A 6,000-nucleotide genomic window follows, 5' to 3' on the forward strand; every position below is an offset into this window, starting at 1 on the left:
CTGTCATTTATTCATAAACAAGACTCCTAAATACTTGATCTCCTCTGCCTGAGGCAAAGATTCAGCCATAACCCAGAAAAAGAATTCCACCTGCAGTCAGTTGAGAACCATGGCCTCAGACTTAGAGGAGCTGCCTCACATTCCAGCTGCTTCCTGTGTATCATCCCAGAGCATGCTGAAGGTCTTGACCTGAAGATGCCAACAGAACCACATCATCTGCAAAAAGCAGAAATGAGTCCCCAAGGTTCCAAATCCAGAGACCCTCATCCCTTCGACCGCAACTTGAAATTGTGTCATTTAACTCCACACACAGATTAGGGGACACAAAGCAGCCTGGTAGAATCCAAACATCCCCAAGAATGAGTTTGACTTTGTTTCAAGTATAGAAGCACAGCTCTTGCTTTGATTATACAAGGTCCTGGTAGCCTCCAAAACAATACTGGTACCACATAATCCTGCAGCACCTGTCGCAGGAGGCCTTGAGGAAGATGATTGTAATCCTTCTCCAGGTCCAATAAACACATGAAGACTGAGGAGTCAAACTCCCATGACCACTCAGCATCTCCACCGGGGTAAAGATCTGATCAACTGTTTGATCTCTTCTTTACGGTCACTGTTTTATTCAGCTGTTTTCAATACAAATTTAATCTCTGAAGTTGCTGCTTCAAAGAATCTACAATAGTTTAGTATTTCATGCTAATACATTTATAGCATTATTTTATGCTTTTGTCAATTGTTTCAAACTGGATGCTATTTCTGATGCAACCTGGGCTTGATCCTGCAGCCTCATGGTGACAAGACTGCAGGGCGGACCGCTGAGCTACAGCAGCCCCACCTGTTCTTTATATTTATAATAGCATTATGCAAATATTGATCCTATTTTTATATAATAACAATATTAGTTGCAGAAAAACTAAAAGGAGCTGCATTGTTGCTGTGTATTTTTTATTCATGTTGTGTACTTATAACCACAAGTGAGTACAAAATATTTAAATTCATAACTGCAAATTTTCAAATAGCTGAAAGTGACATTCTCTGCTATGAACATTGTGTGCTGCAACATGCTGTAGTTTGAAAAGAGGGTGAAAACCTTCGGCTGGTATACAACATGTACACTGCATCACTAAATGATGTTCCCTCATTAGCCGAGTCACATGGTCACTGTATAAAATAATATAATTTGCAATAATTTTCTGGAAAACCATCTCTCACATGGTTGTTGAGGAATTTTGGCTCACTCCTCATTCTAGTGCTACTTCAGTTCATTTAGGGTTGCAGACATTGGTTTCTGCACAGTTCACTTATGTCCCTACACAATCTATCAGATTGAGGTCTGAACTTTAACTGGACCATTCCTGCACATTGATCGACTTTTTTCACATGTTCTTTTGTAAGTTTCCTTCTGTGTTGGAGATTATTGTCCTGTTGGATACAATTTGGCCCAAGCTTCAAGAATGAACCATGAGATTGACAGATGGATTGGTGCACCATCTGCAGTATTACGGACTCTGTACCGGTCCGTTGTGGTGAAGAGGGAGATGAGCTGTAAGGCAAAGCTCTCTGTTTACCTGTCAGTCTATGTTCCTACCCTCACCTATGGTCACAAACTTTGGGTAGTAACTGAAGCAATGATATCACAGATACAGGTAGTTGAAATGAGTCTCCTCTGTAGGGTAGCTGGACTCTCCCTTAGAGACAGGGTGGAGAAGTTCAGTTATTTGGGAGAGACTCGGCGTAGAACTGCTGCTCCTCCACATTGAGAGGAGCCAGTTGAGGTGGTTCGGGCATCTGGTAAGGACACTTTCTGCACACCTCCCTAGGGAGGTGCTTTAAGCATGTCTGACTGGGAGGAGACGCCGGGGAAGACCCGGGACATACTGGAGAGACTATGTCTCTCGGTTGGCCTGGAAGCATGTTGGAGTCCTCCCAGAAGATCTGGAAGAGGTGGCTGTGGAAAAAGATGTCTGGGCCTCCCTGCTCAAGATGTTGCCCCTGAGACCCAACTACGGAACAAGTGGAAAACCATAGATGTATGGAAACATAAATGGGTTATTTAACTTTCAATTTTTTAAATCAAGTACAATTTCTGAGTAGATTTTTGAATTTACAAGTTTCATTTGAATGCATCACAAAGGGTTTGTGTCCAGAGCATCTCCCGTCCTCCAGCAGTTGGACCAAACAGAAAGGATTCTCTACACAAACCTGCAGCATTCTATTGATTGCTGCATCTGAGCAGGGCGAATAAGGTGCTCTATCCAAAAGATGCCTCACAAGATTTTCTCACTCCAACAAGCCTGCCTTTCTACTCCCACAACAAATCACAGCATCTCCCCTGACACTGAGCAGGCTGATAATGAAGCACCAGAGTGTGCCAATGAAGCAGTCCAACAGTCCTGCAGAGTGTGAATAATATTATTTGGGTAAAGGATTTACTGGGGCATGACAAAATAAATTAGCCCTGTTAACTGATAAAGGTAATTATAGGCTTGGGAGGGAAGGAGGAGGAGTAAACTGAAGGGAGATACAACAATTGCTTGAAGAGATCCAAGTGTTTAAAGGTTTGAGTTTAAACAGCAGCATTTTATTATCATTTATACATTTTTTTTTTTACAAAACAAATACCAAGCTGAGCATCCCAGTGATGATACAGATCCAAGCAGCAGAATCTGTCTGACCTCCAGTTGTCAAAATGTTCATTTGAACAAAGTTTATCAGGAAACAACAACTCCACCAGCCTCCTCATGACTGAAAGGTTGTATCACTCAGAGGGCAGCATAACCCAACACTGTGAACAGATATGTAGAAGAACCTTTCAGTGTTTATCAGTGAAGCCAGTTTTTCTACAATATCCGCCATCCAAGTAACGAATTGTTAAATGAAACGAACAACTAAACAAACAAAAAGTATCAACAAAATTAAAACAACGAATCTTACCACAAATATTTTAAAATGAAAAAATATGTTTCAAATAAGGGCAGCACGGTGGCGCAACTGGTAGAGCTGCTGCCTCTCAGCGAACAGGTCCCTGGTTCAAACCCCGGTCCACGTGCCTTCTGGGTGGAGTTTGCATGTTCTCTCCGTGCATGCGTGGGTTTTCTCTGGGTACTCCGGTTTCCTCCCACAGACCAAAAACATGCATGTTAGGCTGACTGGTAACTCTAAATTGTCCCTAGGTGTGAGTGAGAGAGTGAATGGTTGTTTGTCTCTATGTGGCCCTGTCATGGACTTGCGACCCGTCCAGGGTGTACCCCGCCCCTCGCACAGTGATTGCTGGACATGGGCACCAGCGACCCCCGTGACCCAAAAATGGAATAAAGGGGTAAAAGATAATGGATGGATGGATGGATGTTTCAAATAAAATAAAATAATCAGAGTCAGAGTTTCTTTATTGTCATTCGCAACACATGTGGTACATGTGGTGGAATGAGATTGTGTACTCAGGGTCCCAGTGACATCCAACAATTAAATGGAAAAGAAAAACAGTAATAAGATCTAAGATATGAACTAAGAAAAACATCAACTAAAAATACATTAAGCACTATTTCACCTTTTTGAGAGGAGTGGGCAATAGAAATAATGGAAAATAGGACTGAATAATGAGCATGAAAACAAAACACAAAGGACGCTCTTAAAGAGCACAGAATGTCATGATTTCATCTCCCTGCCTCTTCTACTCTTTGCCAGCTGCAAGTACTCTTGGCCACGCCCAGTTCTCTGCTCTGCATTGAGAACAGCTGATCAGCTGCTGCATGGGCTGCACAGAGGTGCAGGAGGTGCTAAATAATTTATTTCAAATAAAAATTCCATGTCGGTCATGCGGCTCATCCATCAATCAGCCCTTTGTGTGTCATGTCCATTCTTCTTTTGAAAAACCATGATAGAGCGAGTCTGTGATAAACAAACCGCGAAATAGCGAGGGACTACTGTGTGTGTATATGTCTTTTTTGGAGTTATAGGCCCCCCCAGAGAAAACTCCACCAGCCGCCACTGGCTCAGTAATGAATAAACTTGTAGGATCTGTTGACATCAATAAAGGCCTGAGATAAATCCAACGAAGAAGGATGGAGCCTCTGATGTTGACCCATCTTATCCTTTGCTATTTAAAAAAAGTATAAAAGAAAACAAATAGAAATTCTCCTGATTTCTATTCATGTTATTTTCATTTTGGCCAGATTATGAAAACAACATTTTGTGTGATCCCATGCAGTATTAAATTCATTGGTGGGCTGCCAGGAACTGCAAGACCTTCTCGAAATATCTCATAGCTTTTCTCCTGGTTGTGCAGCTCTCAGCTGCATATGTGTATATAGAGCTTTTATCCAATGATATTTTCAATTCAATTCAATTCAGTTTATTTATATAGCGCCAAATCACAGCAGCGTTGTCTCAGGGCACTTTACAGGAACATTCACATACATAAAAGCCAATTAGTAAAGTTCTCCATCTAAGGAATCCAGCAGACAAGTTGAAGCTTGGCTTCGTTGCAGTCTCCCATCCTGAGCAAGCACAGTGGCAACAGTGGAAAGGAAAAACTCCCTTTTAAAAGGAAGAGACCTCCAGCAGAACCGGGCTCAGTACAAGTGGCCATCTGCTTTGACCGGCTGGTTTGAGAGGACAGGAAGGAGAGACAGACGAACACAGAATGGTAGGTCCAGATATACTGTAGGTCCAGATGTACCTCAAAGACAAAAAAACACATGTTAAGGATAGAAAAAATAATTACAAATACAAAACAGGTTGAGCAGAGTAAGTAAAGACAGTAGCAAAGTGAAAATTGTGGTCAGTTTGTCCTCCAGCAGTCTAAGCCTATAGCAGCATAACTAAGGGACAGCTCAGGAAACCCAAATCGACCCTAACTATAGGATTGATCAAAAAGGAAAGTCTTAAGCCTAGTTTTAAAACTGGATAATGTGTCAGCCTCACGGACAGAGATTGGAAATTGGTTCCACAGAGAGGAGCCTGATAACTGAAAGATCTGCCTCCCATTCTGTTTTTGTAAATTCTAGGAACCACAAGTAAACCTGCAGTCTGAGAGCGAAGTGCTCTGTTAGGAAAATATGGAACAATAAGATCTTTAATATAAGATGGAGCCAGGTTGTTGAGAGCTTTGTAGGTTAGAAGTAAGATTTTGAATTATATTCTGGATTTGACAAGGAGCCAATGGAGAGAAACTAAAACTGGAGAGATATGTTCTCTCCTACTAACTCTGGTTAAAACTCTGGCAGCAGCATTTTGGATCAACTGAAGCCTTTTTAAAGAAGTTTTTGGACAACAGATAATAAATCGTTACAATAGTCCAGTCTAGATGTGACAAATGCATGGACCAGTTTTTCTGCATCATTTTTAGATAAGATGTTTCTAAATTTAGTGATATTACGCAGGTGGAAGAAGGCAGTTCTTGTAACGTTTTTAATGTGGGGGATAAAAGACATGTCCTGATCAAAAATAACACCAAGATTTTCAAGATTAGAACTAGAGGCTAGATTAATGCCATTTGAGGAGGGAGAAAGCCTGACAATTTTTAAATCCACAATTCTAAAAGAGGAGAAGTGGACTGGATTGAAGAATTACTGGTGCATCTAAAAAATATTGAATATTGTGAAAAATTCTTTTTTTTGGTCAATCATTTCTGAAAGTGAAACTCTTTACATTGATTCATTAGAAATATTTAAAGCCTTTGTTCTTTGTAATTTTGACAATTATGTCTTGCACATAATGAAAACCCCACATTTAGTGTCTCCGAAAATTAAAATATTACAACCAACTTTTGCTACCTATGGCAGTGTGGGCAGGTGCCGAGTCCTCCTGGAAAATGAATGAATGAATGAATGAATGAATGAATGAATGAATGAATGAATGAATGAATCCATCCATCCATCCATCCATCCATCCATCCATCCATCCATCCATCCATCCATCCATCCATCCATCCATCCATCCATCCATCCATCCATCCATCCATCCATTATCTTTTACCCACTTCTTCCATTTTGGGTCACG

Source organism: Nematolebias whitei, chromosome 3 (genome assembly GCF_014905685.2).
Source record: "Nematolebias whitei isolate Nwh7 chromosome 3, NemWhi1, whole genome shotgun sequence".
In the NCBI taxonomy this organism is placed as follows: Eukaryota; Metazoa; Chordata; class Actinopteri; order Cyprinodontiformes; family Rivulidae; genus Nematolebias; species Nematolebias whitei.